This window comes from Moschus berezovskii, chromosome 4 (assembly GCF_049115385.1).
Source record: "Moschus berezovskii isolate FMDL1 chromosome 4, NW_MosBer_1.0, whole genome shotgun sequence".
Taxonomy (NCBI): Eukaryota; Metazoa; Chordata; class Mammalia; order Artiodactyla; family Moschidae; genus Moschus; species Moschus berezovskii.
The window spans coordinates 42,686,915-42,706,933 of NC_142463.1; positions in this window are offsets into that span (position 1 = coordinate 42,686,915).

Genomic DNA, 20,019 nt, shown 5'->3' on the forward strand with positions numbered 1-20,019 from the left:
TCAAGTAGGGTTTCCTATAACCAAGAGCATCCTAACTGATATGATTCTAGTTTCCAATAATAAATATGTGATCCTAAACAGACCCCTTCATGTCTTTGGACCTCAGGACTTCCATTGAACAATTAAGGGAGTGGATACCAATTCATGTCTAAAAGGAAAAACACATGAACCATGTGTTTTATTACAGACACCATGAAGTTTTTAAAACAGTATAAGAAATCAAGTAGGCAATTAGGGTCCAAAGTTTAAAAGCAAAAGATTGCAAAGTTTGTCACATTTTAAGAACAATGGGCATGTGGAAGTGTGCCTGAAGGACTTTGTGGGAGGTCCCAAAATGCTCAAACTCTAGTTGTTACAATAAGACTCAAGAAGGGGAAAGTAGTGAACTTTTGGGAAAGCACAGAGCTCACAAAGAGTGACTATTTCTTTCCTCCCATCACCTGTAGAGGAGGGATGGCTGGTTGCTTCACTTCCTCCTTAGGGACTTTGGGAGAATAGCTCATGCAGATTGGGAGTGCATGCAACAGAGGAGACCCTATTCCCTCCTCAGATATCGGCTTGGCTAGTGGCTTAATAGGCTTCCCAGGTGGTTCCAGTGGTAAAGAATCTGCCTGTCAATGCAGGAGACACCGGTTCCAGCACTGGGTCAGGAAGATCCCTTGGAGAAGGAAATGGCTACCCACTCTGATATTCTTGATGGGGAAATCTCATGGACATGGAAGCCTGGAGGGCTACAGTCCATGGGGTCTCAAAGAGTTGGACATGACTGAGCAACTAAGCACACAGTGGCTTATTAATCTGACCCTTTATCACTCTGAACAAGGAAAGAGAGAACTAGAAGACAGCAAAGCTGAGAAGGGAACATAGTGAAGCAGTGTGTCCTGAGTTAGGCTGAGATTCTTGAGGATGGCACTAAGAATAATATTAGCCTGGGTCACCTGCTGAATCAGGGAGCCCAAGTAGGATAGATCACATTTTCAGGGGACTGAGAATATGAGTAAATTGGACATAGACTGGGGTTCCAAAAGCTGTGAAATTGAGCAGATAAGGGATGGCCTGTAGCCTTGAGTGAGGATTTCAACATCTAATGTACCTCACACAAGGTCAGTCCTCCCTAGTATAGCAGGATGGTCGTCACTTTTGGAAAGAAGGTAAGAAAGAAAGAAATTTCTTTTTTTTTTTTGTACAATACTTTCCAATGCTCTTGCGTAATTACACATTTCTAAATGTTTTTTGAGAGGAGAATAATAAACACTCATTTTCTGGCTCTGATCCTATTCCTTCTCCCACTTTGCACCTTTCTAATTTTTTATACACATCTGGAACTCTTGGCATACTGGGTCCACTTGCTGCTCATGAAGTATAGCATGTCCTTGCTCACACACTTGGACCTGAGTCCCAAATGCCTTCTCTCCTGGTCTATCTGGCAAACCCATCTTCCTCTATCAAGAAGGGACCTTGAAAGTTTTTCTGACCAACCTAAACATGATTTGGGTCTTCCAGAACATCCTGTGCATCTCTTTTCATTCTTCTTTATTTACTTCCTGGATCAAGGATATTTGAAGTTTCTCGTGTGTATATGTGTGTGTGTGTGTGTGTGTGTGTGTGTGTATGTCTGTGCATGTGTATATGTGTGTGTCTGTGTGTGTATGTGTGTGTGTGTGTGTCTGTGTGTGTGTGTCTGTGTGTGTCTGTGTGTGTGTATATGTGTGTGTGTGTATGTGTGTGTGTATGCACGCACTTAGTAACTCAGTCAGACGCACTTAGTAACTCAGTCACATGTCTGACTCTTTGCAACTCCGTGGACTGTAACCTGCCAGACTCCTCTGTCCATGGGGTTTTCCAGGCAAGAATACTGGAATGAGTAGCCAGTCCCTTCTCCAGGAGACCTTCTGAACCCAGGAACCAAACCTGTGTCTTCTACATTGGCAGGCAGATTCATTATGGTCTGAGCCACCAGGGAAGCCATTGAAGTCTCTCAAGTAATCCAAATTTGATATTTTTCTAAACTTGAATTTGTACCATTTGCTTTTCTTTGTATTAGTTTCCAGTGAACACTTTTTCACTTTTTCTCCATAATTCTCTGCCATCATAAAGTTTTTTGTAATTCAAATGGCATTCTCCACTCTCTCCTTTCTAGAAAATATTGACAGAGCTGGTCATAAAGAAAATCCTATTATTTGTATAAATAAGGATGTTTTTAATGATTATCTAATCAACATCCTTGTTTCAGTGGTAAGGAATTTGAGTTTGTCAGAGGTGAAATGACTTCTCCAATTGAGCTATTTTATAATAAATCCAAAGCACAAACCATGACATCCTAAGAAGCAGTAAAGTGTTGTGAGATTCCACCCTCCACCCCCATACCCTAGTACTGAAGTCAAAGCCAAACAAACCATCTTAATTGGAGCTCATTCATGAATCCTAAACATCTAAACATCATGAACACTAAACATCTAAACATTCATGAACACATCATGAATCCTAAACATCATGAACACTAAACACCTCCTAAGTAATCTCACATTGATTTCAGAAACTCTGGTCACAGATTTGAACACAGTGTGCTCCAAGCCAATAAGAGACCTGCTTAGGTAGGACCATAATGTATATAAGATAGAAAAGAACAGAAATAAGTGTCTAGCACAAATTATGGTGTACCCTCTGCACCATTCTCAGAATTTGGGATTCTTAAAACTGGAAGTGACCCTCCAAGTTACTCAGGAGTGCTTTCTATGTGTCAAGCATTTCAACAGACCATTGACATACAAAACCTTATTCATTCATTACAAAGCAAACATGCAGAAAAAAGTGTTACCTCTATTTTTAAAATTATAGAACTCAGGTTCAGAGAAAGTACATTTCTTGCTCATATTTATAGCCAAGAAGTTGTAGCGGTGATATATACACTCAGGTGTACCCAACTCTAGTACCTTAACCGTCTGTACCTAAATCAGATTTACTTCCTCTGGTTTTACAGATTACAGGGAATGGAGTTCCCAGCTTCAATTGGAATATCAGAGCCTGGGATGGATTCTGTTTTGAGAGTCAGTCCTTTCTACATTTGAATACCCCTGGTTTTTTTCCTCTAATTTTAGATCCCCAAGTTTGCCTACTAGAAACTCCCTCCCATGAGTCTTTATGTAGCCTTTTGGAGAAAACCAATTCTTCGTAACTCTGTTTTTCCTTAGCTGCTGCCATCTTCATCAACCTGGAATCTTCATTTCTTCAGGGAAAATATCCAGTATTATCTCAATTATCATCTGTGAAAATTTCTTTCTAGATTCCTTCCTGAGTGGCACTTTCTGTACCTTACACTTTAGAACTGCCAGCATCACTGCTGAAGTAACAGTACCCAGAACAGAGCACGACCCTCCATCTATAGTCTATTTTCAACTTGATATTAAATTTCAATAAAAGCAGTTTAAGTGTGTTGACTTTTTTATCAAGATTCCATCCAGCACACTAAAGACAGATTTTTCTGAGCACCATTCCAAGGCTTAAGAACACTCAAGACACTCTCAAAAACTCAGCCAACAACAATTAAGATTCATCCCATTGAAACAAAACACTATTAACATTCAGTCAAATGCAGCGCAATTGGATCTCAAGTTCCATCATTAAAGACTTCTCAGGAAATTGCAAGTTTCTCAGCTCTGGGTTAATTTTATTCAATTAGAGTCAAGTCTTGTATGGGGAGACTTTTGCCAGCATCTGTGCTAAGATGAGCATTTTGGATACCATTTCCATGAACTCTCCAGTTAGTGAAATCAGTTTGAGACTAATAGAACCACAAGTTGAAGACTGGGTCATATGCTAAGAAATTTAGTTCTTTCTTTCAACTGTACTTTTCAGAAATGTGCTTTTATTTTAATAGGTTCCCAGAACACCTATGGACCCTCTTATCCCACACAAGGGAGAGTCAGTAACAATGTAAAGAATCATGTTTCTCTGTGTTCTTCTCCATCATCAAGAGTAGCTGGGAAACTTGCAATCAGCTGCTAAATAACAGACCTCTTACATTGTTAGTACAGAAGCAATGTGTACAAAAAGAAAAATGTATCTCTTGGATGTCACAGATAGTAAACACTAACTGTTTATATGTTTAAGATAGTCAGCTAGATTGTGAACAATAACACAACATTTCTGTCTTTACCATCATATTACATGCATGGTAGATGACGCTGTATACATTTTCATGAATAAATAACTGAACCAACAGAATCAAACTGACAAATAGTTGAGTCATGAAGTTTGGGTATTTCCAGGTGGAGTCTCTAAATCCTCTTTCAATGATACAGTCTTTAGATTTGCAGCCATTGTTTATTCAGTTCAGTTCAGTTCAGTCGCTCAGTTGTGTCTGACTCTTCGCGACCCCATGACCGCAGCACGCCAGGCCTCCCTGTCCATCACCAACTCCTGGAGGTCACCCAAACCCATGTCCATTGAGTCGGTGATACCATCCAACCATCTTGTCCCCTGTCATCCCCTTCTCCTCCTGCCCTCAATCTTTCCCAGCATCAGGGTCTTTTCAAATGAGTCAGCTCTTCGCATCAGCTGGCCGAAGTACTGGAGTTTCAGCTTCAACATCAGTCCTTCCAATGAACACCCAGGACTGATCTCCTTTAGGATGGACTGGTTGGATCACCTTAAAGTCCAAGGGACTCTCAAGAGTCTTCTCCAACATCACAGTTCAAAGGCATCAATTCTTCTGTGCTCAGTTTTCTTTATGGTCCAACTCTCACATCCATACATGACCACTGGAAAAACCATAGCCTTGACTAGACGGACCTTTGTTGGCAAAGTAATGTCTCTGCTTTTTAATATGCTGTCTAGGTTGGTCATAATTTTCCTTCCAAGGAGTGTCTTTTGGTTTCATGGCTGCAATCACCATCTGCAGTGATTTTGGAGCCCAGAAAAATGAAGTCAGCCACTGTTTCCCCATCTGTTTGCTATGAAGTGATGAAACCAGATACTATGATCTTCGTTTTCTGAATGTTGAGCTTTAAGCCAACTTTTTCACTCTTCTCTTTCACTTTCATCAAGAGGCTCTTTAGTTCTTCTTCACTTTCTGCCAAAAGGGTGGTGTCATCTGCACATGTGAGGTCATTGATATTTCTCCCAGCGATCTTGATTCCAGCTTGTGCTTCCTCCAGCCCAGAGTTTCTCATGATGTACTCTGCATATAAGTTAAATAAGCAGGGTGACAATATAAAGCCTTGACATACTCCTTTTCCTATTTGGAATCAGTCTGTTGTTCCATGTCCAGTTCTTACTATTGTCTCTTGACCTGCATACAGGTTTCTCAAGAAGCAGGTCAGGTGGTCTGGTATTCCCATCTCTTTCAGAATTTTCCACAGTTTATTGTGATCCACACAGTCAAAGGCTTTGGCATAGTCAATAAAGCAGAAATAGATGTTTTTCTGAAACTCTCTTGTTTTTTCGATGATCAGTAATGCCTATAATTAATGCCCTAGACAAAGTCAGATAACCTAGTTTATGCGGAGGTCAGATGTTTCTGCCAGGCTTATTTTTCTGTAAGAAGCAAGGTCAAAAATTATGTTAACAGGACAAAGATGTTAACCTCGTAACTCACAAGAAGTGTATGTTATCTCGGAAGAAAATAATCTCTACTTAGGTAGAGGGCTTGCTCTTAGGTAATTTGTATTGTAATCAGATCTTGTTGATACAGAGAATAATCTGAAAGCAGAGAATCCACAGTCTTTCTCACTCATAGAATAAGAAATGTGTACCTTTCCATTTGTGAGATATCAAATCTTGGGCTAAAGAAATCCTTTTGCATCTGTGCAAAGATATTAGCTAAGATAAAGGACTGAGATTGTATTCTCACGTGCAGATCCTCACATGCAGACACACACACACACACACACACACACACACTTGCTACCAGGTAGTAAAGAGCATCACAGGGAAGCAAACAGGGTGGGCCGGGGAACCTGTTACACCGTAACTGTGATAGCGCAGATAGCACTTACCCCATGATGTAACTGTGCTTATTAGTCAGTTATTGGACTAATGGTTTTCTCTTCTCCCTGGGTTTCTTGTTCTCCTCTCTCTCTGCATCCCTAGGCTATTATCTGGCATACAGTAATTCCTCTGTTTAAATGAATGAAAGTTAAACACAAATGAAAATCTTCCTTTCTTAGAAATATAAAACCCATAGCTTTCTAGGTTGGAACCAAAAGAGACTATTTCAGCAGTGATGGGTGACTGGAGAATAAGCACAAGTCTGTCCCAGAGATCCATCTTTCCCTCTGGGGTCAGTCACAGATTGTCCCTAACATCTCCATGCTGAACTACAATGCTTTCACACTCCTATCCAAGCAGGGACACTGGGCCTCTCACTTGATATTCTCTTATTCCAAGTGACACAGGACTAGAACACTCAAGCAAAATTTTATTATAAACTTGGGGATAAAAAAGGAGAAGTAGAGTACCAGAAGCCTCAGTAGTCTAGTTTAAAGAATTTTTTTCAGAATTTGGGTAGTGTAGAAATAAATAATCTGGTAGATTACAAGGAGATATTTTTGAAAAGTTAAGTGAGTTAACATCTGTTCTTAATAAAAATTAAAACAGGTATATAACCTTGGGATGTTTAAAAGCATAGAACATCATGTGGTCTAGTTTCTTATATTTTCAGAGAATCCAAAAATATGGAAAGAATTGTTCAGTGTAACAGAGGACTAGTTGAAGAGATGGGCTTCCCTGGTGGCTTAGACAGTAAAGAATCTGCCTACAATGCAGGATACCTGGGGTCGATCCCTAGGTTGGGAAGATCCCCTGGAGAAGGGGAGCATTCTACATGGCAACCCACTTCAGTGTTCTTGCCTGGAGAATCCCCATGGACAGAGGAGCTTGGTGGGCTACAGTCCATGGGTAGCAAAGAGTTGGACATGACTAAGCAACTAAGCACAGTTCAGTCCCCTTGACACCAGTCCAGGCTTTGGTTGCATAGTATAATGTTTATTAACCGTTGCCTGTCTTTTAAGGTTCCCATAGACTTTAAATATAGAAATCTAAAACAGTTTATGAATCAAGTTAAAGTTACTTGTGGTATTCTATTAAAATACAGTTTATCATTTTAACTTTATATTATTTTGCAACTGGAGATGAAACTAATAAAGAATTCTTGATAGTTGCTATTAACTGATACATAATGTGTTTGTAAAGTAGAAAGACAGGATCTTCCCTGGTGGCTCAGTGGTAAAGAATCCACCTGTCGATGCAGGAGACAAGGGTTTGATCCCTGGTTCAGGAAGATCCCACACACCATGCCTCAAAACAACTAAGCCTGTGCAACACAACTATAAGCTTGTGCTCTAGAGCCTGGGAACCACAACAATTGAGCCCAGACATCACAACTACTGAAGCCCATGCACCCTAAAGCCTGTGCTTTTCAACAAGAGAAGCCACCATAATGAGAAGATAGCACATTGCAACTAAGAGTAGACCCCGCTTACCACAACTAGAGGAAAGGCCCAGGCAACAACAAAGACTTATCACGGCCAAATAAATAAATAAATAAAATTTTTTTTTAATGTAGAAAGATAAGAGGAGAAAAGATAGTTCCTTGTTTAGAAAAAGGTAAAGTTGGAAGATAATGACAGCTCCCAATTTGTTGGATGGAGTTTTATGGATAATCACACATCAGATGATCACATAATAAATGGATGAACTGAATTGCTCTGGGCCAAGGGTTTGATGAAGAAGTCTTCAAGGCAGGATGAAGATGATGACACAGAAAGAATGTCATGTAAGTTTGCCTGGGAGAAGCAAGTGGATTGGGCAGAAAAAAGGAGATAAGGAAAGTGAGGAAGCTAATTCACTTAAATGTCAGCCTAGAAGATTTTCCAGAGAAGGCAATGGCAAGCCACTCCAGTACTCTTGCCTGGAAAATCCCATGGATGGAGGAGCCTGGTAGGCTGCAGTCCTTGGGGTCGCTAAGGGTCGGACACGACTGAGCGACTTCACTTTCACTTTTCACTTTCACACATTGGAGAAGGAAATGGCAACCCACTCCCGTGTTCTTGCCTGGAGAATCCCAGGGACGGGGGAGCCTGATGGGCTTCCGTCTTTGGGGTCACACAGAGTCGGACACGACTGAAGTGACTTAGCAGCAGCAGAAGATTTTCAATTCTTTCAAGTAGCCAACCGTCCCTATTAGTTTATCTGCCTGGAATAAGAATGCACCATCTGACAAGGCTGCATCTCCAGGTGCACTGCAATCGGCAATAGCTGTTTGCTAAATTCTTAGATAAACTATTGCTAATGAGCAAGTTCAATCATTACACGGGAAGAGAAAAGTGAAAATAATGATGTGGGCAGAAAGCCTCTGTCAAAGTAGTCTTTGGACTGAACTACGGAAAGTGGACTGGACCGTGAGACATGATAAAATCTTCATAGAGAAGATGGCAGGCATGGTCATTAGGATGGGATAAAGGAAAACCAATTTGTCAACAGAGGCTGGGTAAAGCGTTAATTGGCATTTTTAAAGGACTGAGCAAGCTCCGATGTGATCCTGACTGGAATGAGAATCAAAGGGTTCTCATCCGTGGGGTGGAGTACGTCCCAGGGAGTTGCCTTAATAAAGGGGAACATGCCAACTCTGAATTACATACTGGGTCTAGTCAGTTTATTGTTACTAGAAATAAGCAGTGGGCTAGGCAGAAAAACCAAGGCATAGATACAGGTCTTGGACTGGGACAGTCACAAAAGTGTTGGAAAGAAAAATCTTTGAAGATACTAGGGCACTCAGGGTTGACTCAGAACACTGAAGCTTAGTCTATGGCACCGAAGGCCACCAGCTTTGGTGCACTGGATAAGAGTAGTGAATTGAAGGTTAAAAGCATTTGTTCTAAATGCTGGCTTTGCTGTTTACCAGCTCTGGGACTTTAGGGAAGGAAAATAAATTTCTTTGAGCCTCAGTTACCCTATTTGTAAAATGAGGTCATGCCTAACCCATAGACTTTATCAAGATGATTAATGGAAATACTATTTTAGTTCATAGTTCAGTGTGCAGCATGTAGTAAGTATTCAGGAAATGGTCAATATTATTATTTTAATTTTTTTTTTTACAGGCAGAAGCAAAGAGGCCCTAGTTAGGACTGACTTAACTAGAAGACTTTGGCTGACAGTGGTACCATAAGTTATAGATGATCAAGACAGAAAAATTGAGGAATTTAGAGATGCAATCTGTGGTTCAACCATCAAGGGGATCATCTTTGAGTGCATCTGTTTTGTTAATACCTTCTTAAAATTTATTGACAGAAATGGAATATGGAAACTTCATGTCCCAGTCTCTGCAAAGTTTTATTTTAAGGTTCAAACAAGGTTCAAAGCATTTCATTTCAAGGTTCTATTGGATCTGCTTTACTCAGTAGAGATGAGCCATTTAAACCATTGGAATGTGAGTACACTGGTATTGCTGAATACTCTAAAAAAAACTTGGATGAAAATTTAGTTGTTAAGTCATTAATCAGTTCCCCTGCAATTTTGTGCAGATTATCAGTCAACATAGCAAAACCTTACTTCAAACAATGGAGAAAATATACTTCAGAACAATTTGTAATGTCTATACCATTAGCAAGGAGAGATAAGAAAGCCTTCCTCAGTGATCAATGCAAATAAATAGAGGAAAACAACAGAATAGGAAAAACAAGAGACCTCTTCAAGAAAATTAGAGATTCCAAGGGAACATTTCATGCAAAGATGGGCTCGATAAAGGACAGGAATGGTATGGACCTAACAGAAGCAGAAGATATTAAGAAGAGGTGACAAGAATACACAGAAGAACTGTACAAAAAAGATCTTCACGACCAAGATAGTCACGATAACGTGATCACTGACCTAGAGCCAGACATCTTGGAATGTGAAGTCAAGTGGGCCTTAGAAAGCATCACTATGAACAAAGCTAGTGGTGGTGATGGAATTCCAGTTGAGCTATTTCAAGTCTTGAAAGATGATGCTGTGAAAGTGCTGCACTCAATATGCCAGCAGATTTGGAAAACTCAGCAGTGGCCACAGGACTGGAACAGGTCAGTCTTCATTCCAATCCCAAAGAAAGGCAATGCCAAAGAATGTTCAAACTACCGCACAATCGCATTCATCTCACATGCTAGTAAAGTCATGCTCAAAATTCTCCAAGCCAGGCTTCAGCAGTATGTAAACCGTGAACTCCCAGATGTTCAAGCAGGTTTTAGAAAAGGCAGAGGCACCAGAGATCAAATTGCCAACATCTGCTGGATCATGGAGAAAGCAAGAGAGTTTCAGAAAAACATCTATTTCTGCTTCATTGACTATGCCAAAGCCTTTGACTGTGTGGATCACAATAAACTGTGGAAAATTCTGAAAGAGATGGGAATCCCAGATCACCTGACCTGCCTCTTGAGAAACCTGTATGCAGGTCAGGAAGCAACAGTCAGAACTGCACATGGAACAACAGACTGGTTCCAAATAGGAAAAGGTGTACGTCAAGGTTGTATATTGTCACCTTGCTTATTTAACTTATATGCAGAGTACATCATGAGGAATGCTGGGCTGGAAGAAGCACAAGCTGGAATCAAGATTGCCGGGACAAATATCAATAACCTCAGATATGCAGATGACACTACCCTTGTGGCAGAAAGTGAAGAGGAACTCAAAAGCCTCTTGATGAAAGTGAAAGAGGAGAGTGAAAAGGTTGGCTTGAAGCTCAAAATTCAGAAAACAAAGATCATGGCATCTGGTCCCATCACTTCATGGGAAATAGATGGAAAAACAGTGGAAACAGTGTCAGACTTTATTTTTGGGGGTCCAAAATCACTGCAGATGCTGATTGCATCCATGAAATTAAAAGACGCTTGCTCCTTGGAAGGAAAGTTATGACCAACCTTGATAGTGTATTAAAAAGCAGAAACATTACTTTGCCAACCAAGGTCTGTCTAGTCAAGGCAATGGTTTTTCCCGTGGTCATGTATGGATGTGAGTGTTGGACTGTGAAGAAAGCTGATCGCCGAAGAATCGATGCTTTTGAACTGTGGTGTTGGAGAAGACTCTTGAGAGTCCCTTATACTGCAAGGAGATCCAACCAGTCCATTCTAAAGGAGATCAACCCTGGGTGTTCATTGGAAGGACTGATGCTAAAGCTGAAGCTGCAATACTTTGGCCACCTCATGCGACGAGTTGACTCACTGGAAAAGACTCTGATGCTGGGAAAGGTTGGGGGCGGGAGGAGAAGGGGACGACAGAGAATGAGATGGCTGGATGGCGTCACCAACTCTGTGGACATGAGTTTGAGTGTACTCCGGGAGTTGGTGATGAACAGGGAGGCCTGGCATGCTGTGATTCATGGGGTCGCGGAGAGTCAGACACGACTGAGCGACTGAACTGAACTGAACTGAACTGATACCATTACAAATTTATGGGAGTTAAATAAATAAGACATTAATGTGCATGAGAATATGAGAGATTTTAAGAGAGATTTACAAATGTAAATCAAAGTTAACTTCACAGTTACTTAGAATTTCTATCTCCCCAAAAGTTGTGAACATGGATGCACAGTGTTAACAATAATAGTTACAGGAAAATCATTTTTAGCTTAATTTGGCAAAGAAGGAAGAAAAAAAAAAACATAGACTAGGGGTCTGTTCCAAACCCTTTCTGAAATGCATAGAACTGTAGAGCTCTAGCTTTGCCAAAGACAAGTCCAAGATACGGAATTCATTTATCCATCTATCAGCAAAACATTGAGTGTTTATGGTGACTGATGTAGCAAGTGAAAACAAGAGAGAAAGCGCCTGCCCTCATGGAGCTTATATTCTATGGCACAGAGACAGACAATAAACAAACAGAAAACCCAAATATATAATATAATCCAAGTAGAGATTTTTTTTAAAGTTAAGACAAACGCAGCAGAGTAGGGTTAGAAGACTAATGGGAGAATGGTTTTTATAGATAGCATGTCAGGGGCAGGATCTCTATGGAGGTGGCAGGAGAAGTCACCAGAATAAAGTGAGAAAGTGAATCTAGCAGAAGCCAGGCTAGGCAGGGTCCTCTAAGCAATGCCACTGACCTCTGTCTTGCCAATAACAGAAGCTTCTTTCCTGCCAGCAATACCACTTGGTGGGGCAGGCCCGTGACTCTCGGTTTCTCCAAAGATGCAACCAGAGACACACTCCTATTTTGCTATGTACTTTGCCACCTTTGTCACCACCCAGTTTTCACCTCTTTCTACTGCCATCAGTATTTCAATAGAGTGGCCTGTCCCTAAGATTTAGCAGCTCAACACTTTAAGTACCAAAGATAGGTAAGTGTCCATTTCTTAGGAGTCTAAGAAAATAAATATACATATTTAAATATAAATATATATATACAACTCCATTCCAGGATGTCTGGCTCTAGGTGAGTGATCACACCATCATGGTTATCTGGGTCATGAAGATCTTTTTTGTATAGTTCTTCTGTGTATTCTTGCCACCTTTTCTTAATACGTTCTGCTTCTGTTAGGTCCATACCATTTCTGTCCTTTACTGAGCCCATCTTTGCATGAAATGTTCCCTTGATATCTCTAATTTTGTTGAAGAGATCTCTAGTCTTTCCTATTCTATTGTTTTCCTCTATTTCTTTGCATTGATTGCTGAGGAAGGCTTTCTTATCGCTCCTTGCTATTCTTTGGAACTCTGCATTCAGATGTTTATATCTTTCCTTTTCTCCTTTGCTTTTCGCTTCTCTTCTTTTCACAGCTATTTGGAAGGCCTCCTCAGACAGCCGTTTTGCTTTTTTGCATTTCTTTTCCTTGGGGATGGTCTTGCTCCGTGTCTCCTGTACAAAGTCACAAACCTCCGTCCATAGTTCATCAGGCACTCTATCTATCAGATCTAGTCCCTTAAATCTATTTCTCACTTCCACTGTATAAGCATAAGGGATTTGATTTAGGTCATACCTGAATGGTGTAGTGGTTTTCTCCACTTTCTTCAATTTAAGTATGAATTTGGCAATAAGGAGTTCATGATCTGAGCCATAGTCACCTCCCAGTCTTGTTTTTGCTAACTGCATAGAGTTTCTCCATCTTTGGCTGCAAAGAATATAATCAATCTGATTTCGCTGTTGGCTATCTGGTGATGTCCATGTGTCCATGACATCCTGGAATGTGAAGTCAAGTGGGCCTTAGGAAGTTATTACTAGGAACAAAGCTAGTGGAAGTGATGGAATTCCAGTTGAGCTATTTCAAATCCTAAAAGATGATGCTGTGAAAGTGCTGTACTCAATATGTCAGAAAATTTGGAAAACTCAGCAGTGGCCACAGGACTGGAAAAGGTCAGTTTTCATTCCAATCCCAAAGAAAGGCAATGCCAAAGAATGTTCAAACTACTGCACAATTGCACTCATCTCACACGCTAGTAAAGTCATGCTCAAAATTCTCCAAGCCAGGCTTCAGCAATATGTGAACCGTGAACTTCCAGATGTTTAAGCTGGTTTTAGAAAAGGCAGAGAACCAGAGATCAAATTGCCAACCTCTGCTGGATGATTGAAAAAGCAAGCAAGTGCCAGAAAAACATCTATTTCTGCTTTATTGACTATGCCAAAACCTTTGACTATATGGATCACAATAAACTGTGGAAAATTCTGAAAGAGATGGGAATACCAGACCACCTGACCTCCCTCTTGAGAAACCTGTATACAGGTCAGGAAGCAACAGTTAGAACTGTTAGACATGGAACAGCAGACTGGTTCCAAATAGAAAAAGGGGTATGTCAAGGTTGTATATTGTCACCCTACTTATTTAACTTATATGCAGAGTACATCATGAGACACGCTGGGCTGGAGGAAGCACAAGCTGGAATTAAGATTGCCAGGAGAAATATCAATAACCTCAGATATGCAGATGACACCACTCTTACGGCAGAAAGTGAAGAAGAACTAAAGAGCCTCTTGATGAAGGTGAAAGAGGAGAATGAAAAAGTTGGCTTAAAGCTCAACATTCAGAAAACTCAGATCATGGTATCCAGTCCCATCACTTCATGGCAAATATATGGGGAAACAGTGAAAACAGTGGCTGACTTTATTTTTCTGGGCTCCAAAATCACTGCAGGTGGTGATTGCACCCATGAAATTAAAAGATGCTTATTCCTTGGAAGGAAAGTTATGACCAACCTAGACAGCATATTAAAAAGCAGAGACATTACTTTGTCCACAAAGGTCTGTCTAATCAAGGCTATGTTTTTTTCCAGTAGTCATGTATGGATGTGAGAGTTGGACTGTAAAAAAGGCTGAGCACAGAAGAATTGATGTTTTTGAACTGTGGTGTTGGAAGAGACTCTTGAGAGTCCCTTGACTACAAAGTGATACAACAAGTCCATCCTAACGGAAATAAGTCCTAGGTGTCGCTTACTCCTTGGAAGGAAATTGATGACCAACCTTGATAGTATATTAAAAAGCAGAGACCTTACTTTGCCAACCAAGGTCCGTCTAGTCAAGGCTATGGTTTTTCCCGTGGTCATGTATGGATGTGAGAGTTGGACTGTGAAGAAAGCTGATCGCCGAAGAATTGATGCTTTTGAACTGTGGTGTTGGAGAAGACTCTTGAGAGTCCCTTGTACCGCAAGGAGATCCAACCAGTCCATTCTAAGGGAGATCTATCCTGGGTGTTCATTGGAGGGACTGATGCTGAAGCTGAAACTGCAATACTTTGGCCACCTCATGCGACGGGTTGACTCACTGGAAAAGACTCTGATGCTGGGAAGGGTTGGGGGCGGGAGAAGAAGGGGATGACTGAGAATGAGATGGCTGGATGGCATCACCGACTCTGTGGACATGGGTTTGGGTGAGCTCCGGGAGTTGGTGATGGACAGGGAGGCCTGGCGTGCTGTGATTCATGGGGTCGCGGAGAGTCGGACACGACTGAGCGACTGAACTGAACTGAACTGAACTGTTGATTGGAAGGACTGATGCTGAAGCTGAAGCTCCAATATTTTGGCCACCTGATGCAAGAACTGACTCATGTGAAAAGACCCTAATGCTGGGAAAGATTGAGGGCAGGAGGAGAAGGGGATGACAGAGGATGAGATGGTTAGATGGCATCACCGACTCAGTGGACATGAGTTTGGGTAAACTCCAGGAGCTAGTGATGGACAGGGAGGCCTGGCATGCTGTGGTTCATGGGGTCGCAAAGTGTTGGACACGACTGAGCGACTGAACTGATACAACTCTATGGACTGTAGCCCACCAGGTTCCTCTGTCCATGGGATTTCCCAGGCAAGAATACTGGAGTGGATTGCCATTCCCTTCTCCATGGGATTTTTCTGACCCAGAGATCGAATCCATGTCTCCCACATTGCAGGCAGATTCTTTACCATCTGAGCCACCAGGGAGGCCCATATATATGGACACTTACCTTTTTACTTATTCCTTTTATATAAATAAGTATATATGCAGGAACGAGTTTAGGTAGTTTGAAGGGTCTTCTGTATTAGAGAATTTTCAAAGTTGTTTTGGTAACAGAAGCTCCTTTCTTGAACCTATCTTATGTAAAATAGATGATACACTCTACAACACAGAAAAAAGAACTGCTCTGCCTAACACGAGGCAGAGGTCTCAGAAATGTGATTGCCTGGCAAATAGTTGGGCCTCTCTCAAAGCCCTTGAAACAAGGTCTCCTTGGAACAAAAAGAAAGATTAAGTTCACAGAGGGTGATTGGTTTGTCTGTGTGTTTTTTAAGATGTTCAACATTTAATCTTTGAGTTTCTCATCAGTGCAAGGCACTGCCCGATAAATTGAGGACAAGAGTAAAGAATGGAGAAGGGATGAAATGAAATCATGTATTGATCACAATTTTGAAGAGATAAGCAGTGAGATTCAATGGTTAAAAACATGAGATTTGAGCCATAATGTTTCAGAGCCTAGATCTGTTACTTTTTAGCAGTATAGTCTTCAAGAACTTGGTCCTTCACATTATTTCTTGTCCCTGTTATGCAATTATCTCCAAACATGGATAAATCATACCCTTTCTCAAAAACAGCTTTACTAGATAGAACAATAAGGATGTGATACAATGAGGATGCTATATTAGACTCAGGAATCAATACAGGATATTCTGGCACCCAGTGGATTATTCTATATTGGACCTGTTTTGCAGTTATTCCTGGATCCTTGTTACCTCTTATCTCTAGGAAGGGATCCAGATAAAAGACTTGCACCTTTAACATGTTAGATGAGATCAAGTCCCTCTGTCCTTTGCCTTAGAAATTCAAAAGTTCCTTTGCAAGGCTTGGTTTTTTAAAATAACTTTCTGGAAGGCAAAAACAGTCTATTCAAAGACCAATACCCCTTCCCAGATCTGTCTCTGTTAGCAGGCTGGTGGTGGGACTGGTAGAGAGGACTCACATGGTTGATCCTGCATTTTTGACATCACTTACATAGCAGATGCACTTCATTCAGGCATGAAGAAACCTTTTTGCTTTGGTATTAGAAATAGACCAATTCCTTGATAACAGGTATGAAGTCTGCCCATCTGGCAGATAAAGAAAGGGGAATGGTTCACATTCCATAAGGGATCTGTGGGAACATAGTGTGTGAACCCATGAGTATGTACAGAGCCAGGTAAAGATGACGGATGAAAGCTAAAAGAAGCCTCTTTGATCAGTATGCTTATCTTATAACAATGTGAGAATTAAATAAAAGTGTGCATTCATCTGACGATGGCCATTTAGGTTGCTTCCCTGTCCTGGCTATTGTAAATAGTGCTACTGTGGACATTGGGTGCATATGTCATAGATGAATGGATAAAGAAGATGCGTACATATATATAATGGAATATTACTTGGCCACTAAATGGAACAAGATTGGGTCATTTGAAGAGATGTGGATGGACCTAAAATCTGTCATACACAATGAAGTAAGTCAGAAAGGGAAAAACAAATATATACTATTGCATATATGTGGAATCTAGAAAAATGTACCGATGAACCTTTCTGAGGGGCAGGAAGAGACACACAGATATAGAGAATAGACGTGTGGACACGGGCTTGGAGAGGGGACTTCAGATGAATTGGGAGAAGGAGATTGACATAAACACATAACCATGTGTAAAATAGATAGCTAGTGGGAAACCGCAATATAGGACAAGGAGCTCAGCACAGTACTCTGTGGTGACCTAGATGGGTGGGACTGAGGGGAATGAGAGGAAGAGGGAAGAGATATATGTATACATATAGCATATTCACTTTGTCGTACAGCAGAAACCAAAACAACACTGTAAAGCAACTATACCCCAATTAAAAAAAGCATGCATATAAAGTAGCTACATACTACTTTCCATGTAGTAAACATTCCAGACAAAGTGACTGCTAGTCTAAACAATAACCTTAAAGCATACTTATGTAGGTCAGGAGAGATCTGATAGCAAGTGACAGAACCTCAGTATAAACCACCTTAACCAAAAGGGAAGGTTTTTCTGTGTCAGAAAGACAGGTTCAGTTCAGTTCAGTTCAGTTCAGTCGCTCAGTCGTGTCCGACTCTCCGCGACCCCATGAATCACAGCACGCCAGGCCTCCCTGTCCATCACCAACTCCCGGAGTACACTCAAACTCATGTCCACAGAGTCGGTGATGCCATCCAGCCATCTCATTCTCCGTCGTCCCCTTCTCCTCCCGCCCCCAACCTTTCCCAGCATCAGAGTCTTTTCCAGTGAGTCAACTCGTCGCATGAGGTGGCCAAAGTATTGCAGTTTCAGCTTTAGCATCAGTCCCTCCAATGAACATCCAGGATTGATCTCCTTTAGAATGGACTGGTTGGATCTCCTTGCAGTATAAGGGACTCTCAAGAGTCTTCTCCAACACCACTATATATTATCTGAGGGAATAACATATAGGAAACAGTTTCATAGATTTAGAAGGCTGAAAGGGGGAAAAGTGAACAGAGATGGTAAGTGCAGGAAGAAACTACCTCCTTCAGGTCAGGGGACCAAAACAGAAGGAGCGTGTTTCTAGAACCCTGGATCTCAGAGCAGTGACTGTGGAGATGATGCTTGGACCTTGAGGAAGGGGTAATTCCTTCTGGAGCGCCAAAGAAGGTGGAAGCTGTAGCAAACTGTCACTGCTGGGAAGCTGGTGATGATAACAGCCTGAGAATGAAAAAGACCACGCTCTTTGGGGGCCTTCTTATTGCCCTCTATGTCTCCTGTAAGCAATCAATGAGTCATCTAGCATAAGGGTCTAAGAAATGCAAGGTGTAGACTACAGAATGGCAGGCTGGAGCTAAGAGACAACATGTAACTAATTGGCAAATTGTCTAACAGAATGCAAGGAAGGTTCAAGCCAGAAACTGCTGGAACTGGGACTTGGATGTTGCCCACATTTTATGATACTTCTCCAGCATCTCCTTTTCACTGCTCATCAGCTTAGGCAGTACTGTTCTCTGTGGAAACACATGGCAGCCTACCTACATCTTCCAAATCTGACTCCCAACAATTTTGGCTTCCAGAAAAAAACATATATTTTCTCTTATTTCTAGTTTAAAAAAAAATCTAAGACTTTGATTATTAAACTTCCAATTAGAGGTGGGAGCCCCACCTACACCAGTCAAGTGTGACCAGAAGAAAGCATAAGAACAAAGGAGCTGCACTGAAAAAATCATAGCAGACGTTAAAGGATCCAAATTGGTACAATCAGGTTTCAGGATAGGGATCCTGAACAGACTAAACAAAAGATATTCCCTACAGTGGTAGAAAGGGCTGTAAAAGAGGGAAAAAATGCTATGGAGTGGGAGCAGCAGAGATTGGAGAAAGCTTCTTAAATGACTGAGCATAGAGGTGAGTCTTGAAGCAAAGGGCCCGTGGAAACTGGAAGAGGATGGAAGGGGCTTCAAGGAGGAAGGAACATGGAATGAAAACCTTAGGAGACCAAAAAATTCACAAGATGTATAGAGCTCAGAAAGTGTTTAGTAAAAGTTGAAATCTAGATTAGAGACAAACATGAAATACCAGGCTAAACTCTATGTTATTTACTCTTCAGATATAGAGACTTAAGGGCAAGGAGTTCTATGCTGGAGAGATATAAGAAGGATGAAAGTAAGGAGGAGGAAGCGGAAGTAGAGATATAAGGAGGAGGAAGCACAGCACATGGAAGCTATTGCTACACATCATTCTATGTCTTAGGCGTTTGCCCAGATGAATTGAAACTATAACTAAATTATGCTCGCTTTCATTATAGTCTTGCTTTAGCATGACCTTGAACCAAAATTGCAGCCTTTTTGAATTTCAGATTTTTTTCCTCTTCAAAGGTAGAATGAATAAAACTGTGCTGGATGACTAAGATAATGTTTATGAAATACTTGACTCTGGGGAACTAGTGATGAGTCTATCTTAAACTTAGAAGTCACACAGAGTACTTATATTTTGTTATATTTCAGTGATGGGTCACTAACTAATATTTTAGGAGATTAAGCATTCCCACAAGAATCAGACTCACAGTCTAAGATTTCAGACGTACCTCTGTTCTGCTCCCAGGACTGTGTAATTAACTCAGGTACTAAGTCCCATTGTGACTCCTTTCTTGCCTCGCACTTTCTTTTGGCCTAAATCCCACTAACAACTGGGCCAGAGTGAGAAGTGGAAGAGAGAGATACAATCAGTGAGATGTAGTTCAAACTATATTATATTTGTTCTTCAAGATTTTCAAGAATTTTGGAACAGGTACAGCAACAAAACAAGCTAATAGAGCCTTAGGTTGCAATATATTAGCTCATGACCAGGAACCTCATCTGAGTCTGCTTTTTCATCTTTATAGTGAGAATAATAACAATTATGTCTCACAGATAATATAAGGAGAAAATAAGGCAATATTTACAGTTAAAAAAAATCACTTCTAAGGATCCCCTGACCAGCATGAAAGGAGCTGAGGGCAAGATCCCCCACATTTAACTACTTTGGTTCAGCTGACCTTTGCTGACCTCTCTGCTCAGCCTCTCTCACCTGTTCCATCACCAGATTTAGAGGTTATCAGGCTCAGAAGGGCTTCCTGGTG